The following is a 16,319-nucleotide window of genomic DNA, read 5'->3' on the forward strand; positions in this document are numbered from 1 at the left end:
ATCACTATACCTGGAAAAAGATCCCTGCCACTCAAGAAAAGTAGAAGATTTGTATTGAATTGCTGTTTTTCCTAACTCCACCTTTAAGAATAACATTTACAGTAAAGCACATACAAAGAAACTTCCTATAAATATAACACTAAAGACAATATTTAGTCAGTCATTGAGAAATGAACAAAGAATTTTCCACTCATGTTATTGTAGCTGGTAAAGGTTTACATTCTGATTCTTATAAAAGATTTATATAGTGCTGTAAATGTATAAAGCACTTTCCAAACATAGATAAGACATATTCCCTGTCAAAAATGCTGAGGAAGACAAATGCAGGAGGGGATACAGGACAGAAGAGAGAACCCTTAGTAAGAATTAGGGAGTCCAGAGTCCTGAAACTGCATGTTAAGTGGATATCATAGCGCTCTGGGAAATACACAGCCCGAGTCTTCAGCTTCTTGCATCATTTTACACAGGTATAAATCAGTTTCTTCAGGGGCCCAATTTCTCCTCTATACCAATAAAAGCAGAAAAATCCTCTTTCTTTCATTTTCACATCAAAACATTCTTTAGAAATTAGTAAGAGGTAGAAATCTGGCCTCTAAATTTGCATCAAAGAGTCAAAACTGGGAATGTTCAAAACCAAATCCCAGTTTTGTGACAAAGATCAGTTTTAGAATGGACTTTTCCAGAATTCTAAATCAAAACATCACAAAGATATTCAGATTTGAGTCCAGTTTTGGATCCAAACCTCAGACCTACACCAACTACATTAGAGATTTAAGGATTCCTTCCATGCTATCCCACAGTTGATAAGACTTGGGAGCTCAGGACTGCTTTAAGCTACTGAGCTAGCACAAACTATCTGAAGCATTCTGCAGAATTAACACTGGAAACTTTTTTTAGAACAATTCTGTTCAAGTCATGTATTTTCTCGTTTCTCATTGGATTTAGCTACTATAGCAGTTTTCTTTGAAATGCTACATTTCATTTTAGGCAAGTCAATCATCCACTAAAACACCATTCCATGAAAGCTTTTTTAAGACTGAACTTTAAAATCTCTAAAATACTGCTGTGCTCCTTTTAAACTCTACGCCTTACTTCCAGAACCTGGGCTTGGGCCTTTGGATGGGAAATTTTTGTCCACCTCTGTTGCTTTAAATCCAAAAGTCTGCTTGTGCCATCACTGTATTCTCCAACAGCAGGGAAGGGAAGGGAAGGGAAGGGAAGGGAAGGGAAGGGAAAAGGTCTTCAAGCAAACAAGCAAACAAACAAAGACTAGAAGAGAGATTTAGAGGAAAGGACTGCCTTGAATGTGTCCTTGGCATCCAAATCATGATCTATAAACCACACTTAGTTTAAAGCAACCTCTGCACAACTCTCCCTTACTTCCAAATTAGCACCACCAATTTATGGTGAGGGTCGCATCCATGCATTTTTTGGTACGCCAGTATTTCCTGAGATGCCGAAGGTTAAAACATAAGTCTGGGTGGTGGACAAAAAAATTATAATAAACATTGTCAGAGCTCTTTGGATAGCTCACTTCCTTTATTACCCTTTCCATCAGCAGGAGCCCTGGCCAGATTTCAGTGGAGGAAAAGGTTCAGAATTTCTCATGGGAAAAATGTTTTTTCTGACAATATTAAGAAAGAATATGAATATAATAATAATTCAAATGTGCACATCAGGGCCAAGCTATTTTACAGCTCTGCAATGATCTCTGAGCAGCGCAGACCCCCTTTTTCAGTTGTGTGAAGCAAACACCTGTGGGGTTTTGGCACCCTGCTCTGCTGAAGGACGGGAAATTGAAAGACTTCCAAGACTCAAAGCCATGGTCTCATCCTTTCTTTATCACATGCCTCATTCGTGTGTAATGGTTTTCCAGTTCAATTACTGTTATTTGTTTGGCCATCTTTTGAGTCTCCCAGCCAAGGGAGGTGACAAAGCTCTCACCTACCTCCCCACCCCTGAGCCTCCTGGAGCCTCTCTCAGTGTTACAAACCTCGGCTGCAGAGCCACTTCGTCCGCAGTGTCCAAAGGTCACGTCAGTGTTCGCCTGGCATACGGAGCCTGTCTTGGGGCAGTTCTGCAGCACAGCTAGCGCAGGACAGACTATGGAATGGGCTGTTCCAGTCAAGTCAACATGATTCCAGCCTACGCCTTTCTCCTGAGCCTCATAAGAAAAATGAGAGGAAGGCATTAGGAGCAAAGACATGCAGAGCAGGTAGATGTCAGACCTGGGGCTGAAATTTGGACGTTCAAAGGTGGAGAGGATCCTGACTCACACAGAAAGGCAAGGGGAAATAAAAAGAGCTGGAGTGTTGGATAACAAGCTATAAAACTGTATCCTGAGAAAATAGTAGGTGGATTTATAGTAAAAAGCTTTACTGGCATTTCTACTGTCATTTACCTTTGAACCCCTTTGTAGTATCGTGCTTTAACTGAGAATAGACTCCTGTCTAATAGTATTATATAACATATAATAAAATACACTGATTAGCACTGATGTATCTGCAGCCATGAAACTGTTAGTTTTAAAGGTAGTATTGAGAGAGAATTTGAAGACCAAATTCAGGTAGGAAGGTTGACTCATGGTTTATATGAGTGCACTTGTCAGCCAAAATTTATCTCCTTTTGTTCAAACTTTGAGAACTGCATATATTAGTCTCCATAGCTCTATAGCAAAATAGGAGCAACAGGAATAGTGTCAAAACCAAGACTTCCCAGCTTTTTGACAAAATTTGCATAACATTCAAAATGCCTGCAGTGTTCCTGAGGTAAGTGGTCTGTCAGCATCTGTAATCAAGAGCTGCTGGGAAGAACCAAAGCTCTCTATGCCAGGTTTCCAAAGGTGCTTTGGTGACTGAAGATGCAGACAGTACCTAGAAGGGTTTACAAATTTGTCAGTCATGAATTCCTATTGTAAATTAGGATTGAAATCATCCATCTGCTGGGGTGCTTTTAAAATTCAGTGGAGGTGCTCTCTGTATTTTAAGGCACCAAGGTGAATTTGAAAATCTAGACCTTCCACTGCCTGGTGAGATGCTCAGTTTAGCAGAGCCCTTGGCCAGCACCCATGCAGTTCTGCGAATCTCAGACTGCAGATCCAAGCTCAGGCTGCAAAAGATTGCTCAAGAAACCTCCAAGATGACTTAAATTTACCTTTAGTCCTGGCTTCCAGCTAGCATTCATCTCTTCTTGAAAGTGAGTTCTCACTTCTGCCATGCGTGTAAGACATATGGACATGCTATTTGTTCAGCTTTATCTAGAGCTAGATACTGGTTTGATAATTCCTGTATTAACCACACTGAGAAGCAAAGAAAGTCATTGTTTTTCTTCATAAATGCAAGAGCATAAAGCAAGGTTCATGTTTCTAGGACAAGCCATTCTAGAAAATAGGAGAACAAAAAGCATGTATGGAAAAATCTTCCCAAATGAATTGGCCTGTGTTTTTCCTATGACCTATTTCTGTCACTGGATTTTCCCAATATCTTCATAAAGAAACAGACTGTAGCTTGACCAAAAGGCTTAGTATTTCCAGCTAGCTGGTTGTGTTTTGGATTAGCTGACAAGGTTGCTGGAGATATTTAATGATCATCCTAATCTTTAACCTCAGAGAGATTTAGGTTACACTGTGATGCTGTTCAAGCTGAATGCGTTCCCTTATGTTGATTTTGACCCTAGGCCAATTCTGAGAATCCTTCAAGTTCGATGAAAAGACACTCATATGTCTTTCTGGAAACACTTCTTATAAATCCCAGAAGAGCTTCCAAAGTACAGTCAGTTGGTATTATTTATCCAGATCACTGCATGAAGCCACACTTTTTATCACTTCATCCCTTTAGCCACAAAACTTCAGTTTGTGTATGGTGCTACAGGAGAGATCTGTTTCTTACTTATTTCCTACAGATCAGCTTGCAGAAGCACCACGAGACCAGCGGTGCTATTACATAGGTATTATTACTCAAGACAAAAGCCAAGAGTGATGACCAGTTAAACACCAATGTTGTTCTACTGGAAAAAAGAAATAACAAAAACAAAAACACAGAAACCTTCTGCGTTCATCTTTTGCCAGATGATTGCTAATGGGCCCATTTACAGTCATTCTGACTTGTTTTTAACAATATCCTTGCCTGTCCCATTGCAATGAGAGATGTCACATTAAAGAAGCTATATATCAGCAGCCTTACTCTTTGTAAACTTTGGAATTGTTAATGACTTTACGGCACATTGTTTCATTAATGAGTCACAGCAAGTTACATATGTATTGCATCCTTCCCTCTGCATTCACCTTTTTGGAAAGGAACCACTGTTTAGGAGAGCAAGTCTTAAACTGTGGGCAATAAATATCAACTGCCTTGAGGAGAGCTCGCTGGTCATATCATCCTGGCTCTCCTCCCCGTCTCCAGCTGCTAAAATCACATTAAAAAATAGCTACAACTCACAAAACTTTTCCCAGTATTATTTTGTCCTTTAAGCCATTGACACCATTCCCAGAGGAGTATTAGTTGAGCACAGAAGAAATAGGAGCAGTTTTGTGGCAAGATGAAAGTGCTCCTATGAAAAGTGGTAGCAACCTTGGAAGCCAAGCAGAAAGCTAAGTCTCGAACTGCTCAGTGGTCTGACTCTACTCAAGTCAGTTTGAGGTTTTCAATTCAGGGTATCTAAGATTTCGTTTCTCACCTCTTATCATTGCTTCAGGATACTTCTTGCTAGTCTAGTAAGTGCTAGGCACCTTAAAGTTTGGCTTATAGTTCTTCGTGCTAGACAACCAGTCTCCAGCATGATCCCTGCCTCCTTGCATCCCAATAAAATGTAGGGACATGAGAAGGGGACCCAAAACACCTATCCCAGTATGAAGGGAGCTGCCTTGCTCCCATAGCTGCCCAAAGCTGACCAACAGACCTAATCCCATCATGCATTGCTGTCTAGTGTCTGGACCTGTCTGGATCTACACCCCCAAACCCTGCCTGGAAGTGACCTGTCTACAATGGTCCTTTCAAAGCATTTTCTATAAATGAATGGTGGTCTCCTGTTAGATGACAGAAAACAGAAGACCAGTTCCTACCTCGGCCTAGGGAGTACCAACATAGACCTTCCACCTACTCCAATAACCAAGCCACAAGCTTTTCTTCTTTTTGTGTGGAAATTGTCCCACTGTCTATAAAATAGGACAAAACTCATCAGCCCAGAAAGAGATCAGGTCTGCAAATTCTACTTTATAGTAGTTAGGGTCACTCATCTGTAGGGTGATGACCCATCATTGCCTCACTACTTCACCTAGTAATTCAATTTAAGATATATAAACAATTTTGGGAGCAGATTCAGGACCCTAAGTGTCTCCCCTCCCATCTGATAGCCATACCCTCTTCCTCTTATACAGCACCCTCCATCACGCCTCTATTGTGTTCTTGAATAAGTAGCTATTGTAACGCTTTTTTTTATGAGAACATTAATCCCTTTGATGCAAGCTAGGTGTGCCCTGGGAACACCTTTCAGTTTGAGCTGTGCTGTTTGCAAAGACATCTAGTTCTTCTTTCCAACAGGCTTCAATATGAGTTAGGTTTTAAATTACTCTGCCCTGCCAAAATTGGAGTGCTTTGGGAATGAAAAGAAGAAAACACAAGGCATCTAGAAAATTTTTTATTTAAAAGTGAGATACCAGTGGAGTTCAAGTGACTATTGCATTTCAAGATGTTTTGGAATTATGTGTCTAAATTCTGCTTAAGTCCCAGTTAAAGTGCCTAAGGCTATGTCTGGATGTAGCCACTAGGACCCTGGGAAAATGTATTGGTGTCAGCCTTGATGTGTGTGGATACTGGGCATCTCTGTGATTAGACAGCAAACTGATGGGTTTAGAGAATCCTTTAAAAAGAAGTTTCATTGCCCACTGTGACAGGTAGATAGGAACTGACAAATGAGTCTTTTTGTGGATCTAAAATTTCCCTGTCTACAGTTCAAAACCCTTACGGCTTATCAATTACAGCACCCACATAAAAAAAAGTCCCACAGCAAACATCTAACATGCTCTGTTCACAAGACTATTACTGCTAGTACAGCTGCAATTTTGTTAATTGCTTCAAAATAGTAGTAGTATACAATTACATGTATGAATGCATAAATACATATATATATTTATAAACACACACATACACAAGCACTTTCAGATGAAGACTTCAAAATACTAAAGTGTCATATTGTTCAGTCTGTATCTTGCCATCAGTTAGAAAAAAAAATCAAGTTATAAAATGATGAAAGAATCAAGTCAGATAGATGTGCCAAATTTTCTTGTAATGTATAATGTCAGAGCTACCAGATATAGGCTGATTCAACATATCTTAAAAGAGCTAAGATTGCAGGGAATTTTTTATTATAATATTATTTTTTCTAGTTCATAGTAATGTTCTGAGTTCATCATTTCAGATATATTCCTGATCATGGTAATAAACGCACTCTAAGCAGCATGTCATTTCCTTTCTTTTCTTTTTCTGATCTTCACTATACTTCCATTACCTCCATTCCTGCACCTGCTCCATCTGGCAGTCTTGGCCTACTGATAATTCCCACACAGGGTATCTGTGTTTATAATTGGACAGCACTTAAAATTTCAAAGGCAAACTCTACCTGTTTCAGTATTCTCTTCAGAATATCAATATACACCATGTCTATTGCTTCACCAGCAATATAGCATGCCCTCAGATTCCCGAAAGCACCTTAAATTGCCTTGTGTTCTCACACAAGAGTTCCAGTTTCCTGAAAACTTGTGTCAGGCACTGGTATTCTCCAGGGATACATGCTCAACACCAGTCTCCTGATACTCCTATAGTGCTTTCCTTTCTTGCTTTGCTTTACAGAGAAAAGGGAAAAGCCATTTCCCTGCCCTGTTATATTGGCATTGTAGATTTGATTGCCAGCTTCATCCATCTGAAATGTTTTACTGCAAGCTTGGAGGTGTGCAGAAAGCACCTGTATCCCATTCACCACTATTTATCAAATTGCATAGCTGCATTGCCAAACATTTGGGATGCTGTGGTCCTCTATGTGTAATACCATGAATAACATGGCTTCAATTGAACAATTACATCACTGAAGACCTAAAGTATTTTGTATCACCCTTATTTTTCTTGGGCTATGAATAAAGTCCTAAACAAGTTATGATCACCATAAAATGGAAAAACCAAAACATTAAAACAAGTCACAAAGGACAGAGTGTTCCAAAATGAAGCCAAAGTCCCAATTACAACCTGAAAGGAACACATAATTTGCACGTACAGAAAGGCACTCTTGTCCCAAAAATTTGCTGAACACCATAAATACATGGAGCGTCACATGACACTTATAAAATTTTTACTCCAGGCAACCACTGAAAAACCAAGATGGCAAAAAATCAAGTACAGTTGCCAGCCACAGGATCTGTAAATTCTCAATTTCCCTCTTTCAGCTTTTCAGAAAAGTGCTGGCTCCACATGCAGACTCTATTAACCATTCTCTTTGAGTTTTACACCTGTTCCACTACCATAATATCTACCAGACATTGACTACAGATTTCATTTTATCAAAGAGTTTAGACAAAGAAAATAAGTATCTATTCAGCTTTGGCCAGTCAGAGATTACAGACCCTGTTCAACATGTTTCTTTGCCAAGGAGAGCAGGAATGCTTTACTAGGCCATACAGAGAGTGTGTGATGGATCCCTTTAAAAATCTGATGTGGATAAACTTCATGGAGTCAGCACAAAACCAGCTCCAAGTAAACAAGATAATAATCATACTGCAAGTTTCTTTTTACTCTAATTAAGGAAGCATTTCTGCATAGTGTGCAACCATCCCAATTCATTAACATCTGTCCAACAGGTCATTGGAGATCCACCACCTGCTTTGACAAACAGACCATCAAGTTCTCCATAGACGTTTGAGAAAAAAGGACACTTGAACAAGAATGTGAGCAAGTGAGAGAAGTTACAGCTGCAACAGAAAATTCTTCATTTTTTAGTAGCATGACTTAGGATCACCTGGTCAGATAAGAGTCCTGATCTTTCCTATCCCCCAGCTTTTTGTCTTTCCAACCATTCAGTTTCCCACTACCCTTTTTCCATTTCTCCTGTGTAATTTCAGGAGGATTCCCCGCTTACTTAAGACAAATTGGAAATAAAACAGAAATGCATTGTGTGTTTTGGCCTGCCAATAGACCGGGTTGAGAGACCACCTTTCAGCAGCTCACTCCTCCTGTCCAGCAGAGTCTGATTTTCCCCTCAGTACAGCAGAGCCCACTGGAGCACCAGCTGCTTGGACGCCTTCCCGTTACTCCATCCCCAGGTCCTGTTGTCCCCTCTTCCTCTGCACATATCGTATTATTTTTACTAGCTCGTAATAAAGCCTAGTTTTCTGATACTGCATCTCTCTCTGAGCTTCTTCCAATGTAGCAGCTACCTCTTCTGTGTCCTCTTCCTTATGAAATTACTTTGACATTACTAGGCACATTGGAAGTGCTGACAAGTGTTAGTTGTAGTCATGACTGACCTAGCTGATCTTCTTCCTATATTACAGCAGCTTATAATGAATAAGAAAATTTTCAGCTGCTCTCCCTAGCCAATAAATAGAAAGCATAGAGAGAAAGAAGAAGAATCAGAGATGCATCCTGCCAGCCTTCCACAGACCCCAAGTAAACACTTAAGAACCAAAGCAGGACAAGGAGCCACAGCCTGAGCCTTAACAGTGCTCCATCACTTCTAATTACATACTAATTTTGCCCCAGAGATGCTTCACTTTCCTTCTGAGTGGACAGTATGACTGGAAGATAATCTTCATCACAACCCCCTCTTTAATCACACCTAGACAAGTGCATGTATTTTGTTCCTGGAAAATTTCCCCATAAGCCTATTCCTCCAGCACTTAAATATTTTTGTGGTTTTTCTAATAGTACAACAGAAAAAACAACCAAAATAGATAGAGCAAATCTGAGCTAACTTCAAGAAGTCCAGATGTTTGGAAGGTATCCAAATGTCTAGATTAAAATCACTTTTTGGTCTAGAAATTAATCTGGAAAAACCATGCCAAGAATATTAACAAAGCTAATTTTGGTAGCTTTTCTGATTTTATCTCTCTTGGAAATGCTAGAAAACCAGCCTTTGACATTTCCTTTTGGACTCCCACACAAATCAAGGAAGTGGAAAGGCAGAGGAAATGATAAGTCAATGGTTGGCTTGCTTGAGGCTTGGGAAGAGAGTCTGGGTAATTTATATCTTTGTTCATTTGCTTATCCCTAATTTAGGACTCTTGTCAAGCTCTAGTCTCTGTCAAAGCACAACTCTTTGTCAGCTTATCTCCCTTACATCTCATGTGACAAGCATTGGTGGGCTGAAGCTTAACATGGGCAATCAAGCTCTTCGTTTGTCCCCTCAAGTCCCCTCGCTCCACAGATATGTATGTCCCATCTTTGCATCTCTGTGAACAGCAGCTCCAGTCCTGCCTGACACCTCAGTTGAGAGCACAACTGTCAGCCTGGAGCTGCTACTCCATCCACACATCCGGGGTGCTTCCAGATCTTCCACCCAACCTAAGATACTGGCTAGGTCATCCCAGCATCCATGGCATGACCTAGCTACATTTGCCAACTCCTCTCTTGTGAGCAGCAACCCCTTTCTCTCCAGTATTACCAAAGGAAGCTTTCAACACTCACAATACTGCTGCAAAGATCTTTCCCCAGTTGCTTATCGTGTTAAACCACCCGCTATGGACTACTCCTCGCCTATCAAATCCAGGATAAGTGATCCAGCTCAGCTTTAAAAACCCTTTTGTTCTACCCCAAATCTCGCTTATCTTTCACTTGCTGACTCCTGCCTCCAGAAGGACATTTTCAAACTCAAACTTCTGCTCCTCCTTCCGTATTTTACTTCCTGTCAGAAAATTTCACTAAATAAATACCTGTGACATTAATTCATCAGCTTTCTTTGAATCCTGCCTTAAAACTCTACTTTGCTCTGAAGCCCACGAAAATCTCGGCACTGGCCAGGGTGCCTCTTTGCAGATCCCACTGCCTGTTTCACTGACTGGTCCCCCTAGCATGGTGGAGGGGAAAAGGAGGCAGCCCCTGTTTTTGGGAGAGGCAGGGCTGGTAGGTGACAACCTGACCCAGGCAAAATACAAAATAAGGGCGCCATCTCCCCTGCTTCTGTGTTTATCAAGGGCCAGTGGCGCGGTGGCAGCCTCCCCGCCGGGGCCGGGCTGTGAGCAGGAGGAGGAGGGCAGCAGCCGGGGTAGCCTATGCACCAGCTCTTGCCACAGGCGGCAAATCATCGCATTTGAAGCTCAGCAGCGGCTAAGCAGTCCCACCACTCAGCTTGGAAAAACACTCAATTTTCCATGAACTCCCTCTTTCTCCTGGGCTGATTTTTCTACCCAAGTCTTCCTTAAGGGCAGAGAGAGGTCAAAAATACATCTCCAAGAGATTGTTTATGATCTGATCTTAAGTCCACTGGAATTTTTCTACTGACCACAGCAGGCTTTTTGCTGGGGACCACAGATAATGTGCTACCTCCTGAGACCCGTAGGAATTTTTGCTCAGAACATGAACATAAATCAGCCATGAACATGGCTTCCATGGAGCTAGCCTATGTCTCATTTTCAGTGAGTGGTGCCTGTGTCAGTTCTCCATTAAGAATCTGCAATTTGGGCAAACGTATGTCACGTGCAAGACACACTTAGTATAAATATAGAGTATACATTTTTATATATTTATTTTTGTATATATATATATAAAATTTTATATGCAAGTATAGATTTTTTAAAAATTAGAAATTTGTAACATTTTAAAATGTATAAATACAGAGGTTCATATGCTGACATTTTATGCAATCCAAGCCATAGGATGCCAAACCATTACCCCATATACCTTTTGAGGGGGAAAAAAGCCTCATGAGCCTCAAGAGCCTCACTTTTAAAAAGCATCCAGTGTCATTACACTGAGAGGATACTCCTTGCTAAAAGACATGGGGCCACTCAAGCAGGAGTTTTAGGCTTTGTGGAGTCCTTCATGAGCTACTATTGACAAAGCAGTTTGGTGGCAGTTTATAACACTGCTTATGATGCTTAGAATCACATCTCTGATATGAACATTCGTAATTACGTATTGAGAATATCTTGTTTCTAATCCATCACAGTTTGTGCCTCACAGACATAGGGATTTCACCCTGAACTCTGTTTTCTAAACTGCCACCTGGGATTTATTTTCTTTATTCTTGGGGCAGATGGTTGCTCTTAGACCCCTGAAGACCTTATGCAAGCTCCCTGCTGATTTCAATGGGAGATCTCCCTGGGCAGAGAGCGCAGGCTTTGATCCCCGGCGAGCAACGTGGAAGTGCAGAATCAATTACAAATTTTTCCCTTCTGCTTTACTAACCTCTAAACTTCAGGGCTGGAGGTGAGGTGTGGGGGGGAAGTGGCAGCCATCTGCAATAGCTATTGCTTTTCATATCTCAGCTGCGGCCAAGGCAGCGTGAGTCTGCCCTGGATCACGAGCTCGTAGCTGAGGAATAAATGGTGCCGGGGACACTGCTGGCCGAGGGCTGCCTCGGCTGCTGCAGCCTGGCAGATTGACTTGAATAAATAGGAGGGAGGAAAAAAAAAAGGCAGCTGTGCAGGTGAGGGAAAAGGGGCTCTTTCTCTGAGCAGGAAAATAACACTTGAATGGCACTGTAGCCCAGGGCTGAACTGATATCTGAATGGGACTCTTGCTTCTGAGACATCCCGTGTGACTTGGGATCAGTCCCAACTTCTCTCCACCCAAGTTTTCTATCTTTAAAATGAAGACCATAACATTTCCATTTTCTTACCCCTAAACAGGAGATGAGGAGGAGGGACTTTTGGTAGGGAGGTACTCTGCAAAACACTCAAAAATATAGATTGATTTCAGTTAATTATTTTGATGGACATATTTTTTCTTGATTGGTAAATGTTTAATTTCAACATCCTCTGAATGAACTCTTTAGACTTCACAGCCACCCTTTGTTTAGGAGGTTGTCTAAACTTTCTGTTTTTAAACTGTTAAAGGAAAATAAACAAGAAATATTTTGTGCTGAGGCAAAGCAAAATGTTTGTTCCACCTGACACGAACTTATTGTCAGCTTTTTGTTTCTATTAGTGTGAAAATCCATCTGCAGACATACCACAAAAGAATTTCTCTCTTCCCTTTCCTCCAGTGTTTCAGTTAGGCCAACACATTGAAAAGCAAATCTGTGCATAGCACTTCAGGAGCCAACTCCTAAGCCAGGTCTGTATAGTGCTTTACTATCCAGGACTGCTGTCAAAGCAAAGGTCTCCTGGCTTGTCTGGAAAAATAGATATAAGTAAAATTCACAACAGCAGTAACATAGGCTTCATAAGTACAGTAAAGTAGAGAGACCATGGCAGACACGGAAAGGCAGTTGCAGATGACAGTACCATAAGAGAATAAAGCTTTCAGACTAATATTTGACATTGGGGACAGAGAGAAAATCACAGCTTTACAGAGCTAGCAGTAAAAGGCGTAAACTAAAAAACAAGATCATAAAATAGTGGTTCCTCGGTCACCGATAATAAGCAAAATGGTTTAAAAAAAAGTATAGCTGGTCAATGTTTCCCATTTTAACATTTTAATCTCATTTTAAAATGTTGGATTTTTACACAAACAGATAATCCTTTTTTGATTACTTTAATGAACTCTGAGCAGATTTAACTTGCACAGCTGTAGGACAGATAAGGGTGGATTATGGCTGGAGAGCTGAGGAGGAGGTACCACAAAGGGGAAGGGGAAAGGACTGCAGGGAGAGCAGTGACGGGTGATGGGAAATACATGAATTCTTTTTGCATCACTTTTCCCACCTGCAGTTTAAACAGTGTAATAAGGCTTCCTCAGAAATTTGGGAAATTATGCTTTCTAATTGCTTATGTAGAAATTGTAAATAACATGCTAACATTTTAAGGTGAAATGCATTAGATAAATTTTTGTGTGACAGATGTTTTTGATCCTGAACTCTATTTTTGAAAGATATGGGAAGATGTGAAGACTAATAACCACTGACACTGGAATTCTAGAAGTTCTCTAGTCTTGGGATTTTTCCTTTTATTTTTTTTTCCTGCAGGGCTAGGCCTCTGTTTTGAAACCTCCAAGCTTTTTCCTACCTGTCTTTAAGCTGAGAAGATAAGTGTGTGTTTGTGTTTATTTTGGCCTATGGCTATGTAGAAAGGAAATTAAAAGTTTTATTGAAAAAAAAAATCTCTTTTGTAATAATGCCATTTGTGGGGATTTATTTTTCCTTTTTAGAGGATAAGCTGATCTATGTTGAGGTGAAGACCCTCTGCTGGAAATGCTTGAAAATGTGCATGGAAAGGCTTTTGTATTGATTAATTAGCTAAAGATAATGAATAACACCAAGTTTCCCAGCAAGGCACAGGCATGGCTCCCAGTCTCCCCCGGCCCCATCACTACTTAGGACAGCATTTTTTAAAAGAGATAATTTTGCATTGCTGCACAGTTTGTACTAAGCTAATCTCCTGGGGGTAAATTTGGTTTTGATCACAAAATACTGAATACATAATACACGCCTCCGCTGCCCTCCCAAGCCCTACATTTCCTAAGCAAACAAATTTGCTCTTCCTGCAGGGCCTGATCCTGCCACCGGCTGCCCCAGGTGTCCCCAGGCACCCCGCATGCCCGGGATGCCCGGGGGAAGGCGGCCGCCCGGGCTGCGCGTGCCCAGGGCAGGGCCTGGACACTGCAAGCAGCGGTCGGGAAGGACAGCACCTTTTTTCACCAAGGTGTTTGCCACACGGAGCTGGGGCTGATCTGCAGAGCTGCATCTGTCCTCCCGTCTGCTCGCTTGATTTCCCACCAGTACCCAAAGAGTCACTCCTAATCCATGGGAGCATCCGATGAGGAGGTTTCATTCGGGCGAGGGTGAGGGCCTGTGGATAAATTATTATTAAAGACAGGAGAGCGCACGTATCCGCAACTGCGACCAGCCCTGCGTGCCCATGCTTGTCTCCTGTGGGGCCAACAGGAGAAGATGGACCGTGTGTCTGCATGCACTGGTGGCTTTTTCCCCTTTCTTTGCACACAGACATGACCACCAGGGCTAAGATAAGGCAGGACCCATGGACAGGACAAGGAGGCCTGGCAACGTAGCGAGGGTGGTGGAGTAAGAAGGCACTTCTTCCAAATACACATGCACAGAAATATGGTGAAGCAGGTTGCCCAGGGTGTTTTATGTTTAGTTGTCAAGGACAAGAAGCATCATCTAAAGGATTTAAGTTACATCACAGCCATGAACTGAATATGCTGTAGAGGTTTAAGTAATATAAACCTAGAACATGATGTTCACAGTGACACTCAACATTTATTTTCAGTTCATGCTAATGAATTCATGGGTGTCAGATGTTTGCTAATTAAAATGGTTTTCATGTAATTAAAGACTACAGCTCAATATTTCAGCTCAGTAGAGCTATCATAGTCCTAACAGCATACCCAAAATTCTCATTCTGGAGATAGGAAAAGTCTTTGCAACTCTTCACTGTGCACAAGGCAAGCCCAGGAGTGTGGCATGCTCAGACAGAAGCACAGGAGACGTGAGAGGTGTCCTGACCTGCCCATCAGCATCCCTCCGCTTTGCGTCCCAGCTGCAGGACCAGCATTTTCCAGGGCTCTGTCCCCCTGCCCGCCATCATCCCCCGCTCCGTGTCGCCATCTCCCACATGCACTTACCATCTGAAGGAGCTCCTCTGCTGCCTGGCACTGGGGAGGCCCCACGCGGCCCCGCAATGAGTGCCCCCGCCACGGGCGAGGGTCTGTCTTCAGGGCACACGTGCTGGGGCTTCTCAGGGTTCAAACCAGCCCAGGTCTCAAATGCAGTTCAGCATGGAGCAGCATGAACGCAAATGCAAAAGGAAGGCGGCAACGGGAACTGGGGGAAGGAAAGACCATTTCTTGAAGCAGCAGCACCATAACATCAGCATACAGTGACTTTAAGTTTCCTGTGCACAAAGAAGGAATAAATGTCCCTCTAATCTCGCGCTGCAGTCTGTGCACATGTTGCACAACGTAAGGGTGAGCGAGCTGCACATGAGGGCATCTGGCCAGTGGCTCCCTTATGAGCTAGAGTCAGTTCCTGGCTCGTCTCCACCTCACGGCAGCACATCCCCAACCCGCATGCACACCTCCATTCCTCGTTTCACACACGCAACCAGCCTCCTCGCCTCCCAGGGACAAAGCCTCCCTGGTGAGTGCCACTCTTACACTGAGTGTAAGGGAAAATAACATTGTGCCTAATCAAATAGACTGAGGGTTAATATTTAATCTACTTTAACGGAAACAACATGACAGATTTCCAGTCTGAGTACAGCAAAACTATCTCAACACATAAAGCCAAACCACTTTGAATGGATCTAAGATTCTCGTGTGCTGAGAGTCCTATAAAACCTAAATAAACAGAGAAAATGAAACTGAATAAAACTGAAATTCTAGATCTTCAGACTGTCCAGTACAGACTCAATAAATTGCATTTACACACAAAATATCTATAGAAATACTCATTGCTGCTTACAGCTTTCATAAAATGACAGTGGAATCCCCCCCCCTTTTTTTTTCTTTTTTCTTTTTTTTTTTTGTGGCACAGTTGAGGTCAGAAGAGACCTCTGAGTGTTATCTGACCCAACCCTCTGCTCAAAGCAGGGCCGGCTTTGAAGTTAGAGCCAGCTTCAAAATGATAGGCCAGGTTGCCCAGGTCCTTTGAGCATCTCTGAGGCTGGCGAAGCCACCCCTCTCCAGGCAGTGTTTGTCAGGGGCTCTGCCTGAGATGCTTAAAATTTCTTATACCCCATTCAAAGGCCAATGGAGCCAAGAATATAGAGACCTCTGGGATAAAAGTTTGACTGTACACACTTAAGCCAAGGCTGGCAATAGGGGGCCAGTGGAAGTGATGGAATGAAAAGCTAGAAAAGAGCTCAGAAAAGCAGAGGAAGGGACTGAGAACTAAGAAACCAGCGTAAATACTGAAATGTACAAGATTATTTCCATCTAAATCACCAGGATCTTTGCCATTGACTTCAGTGAAGCCAAAATTTCACCCAGGTCCTGATGGTGCCAGGGAGGAGGGATAGCAGTAAGATTTCATTATCCAAATAAACAGTGTGACCCAGTTTCTTCAACTTACTTTAAACTGAAGGCTAATGTTCGAATAATTAAAAGGCATCGGTCATCATGATCTGTGACTCATTCTTTGCACTGTTCAGTCAAGCTGCTTTTAAATCAGTCAACAGGCTTCTTACTGATTACTGGAGCATGTCAGTGCTTTCGACC

The 16,319-nt window shown here is 42.0% G+C and overlaps 1 long non-coding RNA gene across 1 annotated transcript in view; it reads right to left on the bottom strand.

The window, feature by feature from the left end:
* Positions 1-10,762: 10,762 nt before the first annotated feature.
* The window catches only part of LOC112987057 (uncharacterized), a 54,493-nt gene continuing 48,936 nt past the window's right edge, over positions 10,763-16,319 (bottom strand). The window contains exons 8-9 of the long non-coding RNA XR_010385626.1: positions 14,727-14,925; positions 10,763-13,930 (exon numbers count right to left, since the gene is read on the bottom strand). This is a non-coding gene — a long non-coding RNA (uncharacterized LOC112987057). The remainder of the gene's footprint in view (positions 13,931-14,726; positions 14,926-16,319) is intronic.

This window comes from Dromaius novaehollandiae, chromosome W (genome assembly GCF_036370855.1).
Source record: "Dromaius novaehollandiae isolate bDroNov1 chromosome W, bDroNov1.hap1, whole genome shotgun sequence".
In the NCBI taxonomy this organism is placed as follows: domain Eukaryota; kingdom Metazoa; phylum Chordata; class Aves; order Casuariiformes; family Dromaiidae; genus Dromaius; species Dromaius novaehollandiae.